Raw genomic sequence first — 1,740 nt, 5'->3', positions numbered from 1 at the left:
AAGGAGCCCCGCTCAGCCCCGCCCGTATGCGCCGGCGTGCCGAAGCCGCTTCCTCGCCGGAACCAGGCCGACCCACCTCGCCCTGCTCCTCTCCTTCTCATCTCCTTCTTCTCCCTCCATCTCTGAGTGCTCTCTCTTCCCCCGCACGTACTAAGCGCCATGGCCGGGCCTCTAGCGCCAGAGTCCCGATCTGCGCTACTGTCCGCCGCCGAGGCCCCAACTGGCCGGATCCGGTCAGATCTGGTCTAGAGGGACCATCCCGACGCGCAGCACCTCGAGCCGCTTTGCCTTCAGTCGCCGGCGGCCGCCTCAGCTCGCGAGGAGAGCACGGGAGGAACGACTCCACCTCGCTCGCCCGTTGTGCGGCTCCCGCAGCGCATGGGCCTAGCTGGCGCCTCGCCCGCGGCCTAGCACTGCGCCGGCCTTCTCCCGAGCCGGCCCAGCCGCATCTAGCCCCGCGGCCCAGTCTACCCCCTCGGCCTCCCCTCAGCACCGAACCGAATCCAGGCCGACCCCTCCAGACTGCCCAAGGCCCAAGGTGAGCATGCCCTCTATCCAGCGCCCGTGGTGCCTTATAGCTATATGTTGCTCGCTGTGGTTTTGACCCAATTTAGGAATTCGGCCCGAGAGTATTTTTTAGGGTTTTTCGAATTAGTTATTTTAGGATTTATTAGATTTTTATAACGCCCGTAATTAATTAACCGTTTGTGGGAATGAGGTGATCTATATATGTGTTGGAAATATGCCCTAGAGGCAATAATAAATTAGTTATTATTATATTTCTTAGTTCATGATAATCGTTTATTATCCATGCTATAATTGTATTGATTGGAAACACAATACTTGTGTGGATACATAGAAAAAACACTGTCCCTAGTAAGCCTCTAGTTGACTAGCTCGTTGATCAAAGATGGTCAAGGTTTCCTGGCCATAGGCAAGTGTTGTCACTTGATAACGGGATCACATCATTAGGAGAATCATGTGATGGACTAGACCCAAACTAATAGACGTAGCATATTGATCGTGTCATTTTGTTGCTACTGTTTTCTACGTGTCAAGTATTTGTTCCTATGACCATGAGATCATATAACTCACGGACATCGGAGGAATGCTTTGTGTGTATCAAACGTCGCAACGTAACTGGGTGACTATAAAGATGCTCTACAGGTATCTCCGAAGGTGTTCGTTGAGTTAGTATGGATCGAGACTGGGATTTGTCACTCCGTGTGACGGAGAGGTATCTCGGGGCCCACTCGGTAATACAACATCGCACACAAGCCTTGCAAGCAATGTGACTTAGTGTAAGTTGCGGGATCTTGTATTACGGAACGAGTAAAGAGACTTGCCGGTAAACGAGATTGAAATAGGTATGCGGATACTGACGATCGAATCTCGGGCAAGTAACATACCGAAGGACAAAGGGAATGACATACTGGATTATATGAATCCTTGGCACTGAGGCTCAAACGATAAGATCTTCGTAGAATATGTAGGATCCAATATGGGCATCCAGGTCCCGCTATTGGATATTGACCGAGGAGTCTCTCGGGTCATGTCTACATAGTTCTCAAACCCGCAGAGTCTGCACACTTAAGGTTCGACGTTGTTTTATGCGTATTTGAGTTATATGGTTGGTTACCGAATGTTGTTCGGAGTCCCGGATGAGATCACGTACATCACAAGGGTTTCCGGAATGGTCTGGAAACGAAGATTGATATATAGGATGATCTCATTTGATTA

The sequence above is a fragment of the Hordeum vulgare genome, chromosome 1H, assembly GCF_904849725.1.
Source record: "Hordeum vulgare subsp. vulgare chromosome 1H, MorexV3_pseudomolecules_assembly, whole genome shotgun sequence".
NCBI lineage: Eukaryota > Viridiplantae > Streptophyta > Magnoliopsida > Poales > Poaceae > Hordeum > Hordeum vulgare.
The sequence above is the reverse complement of the archived record's forward strand: the minus strand, read 5'-3'. Positions refer to the sequence as shown.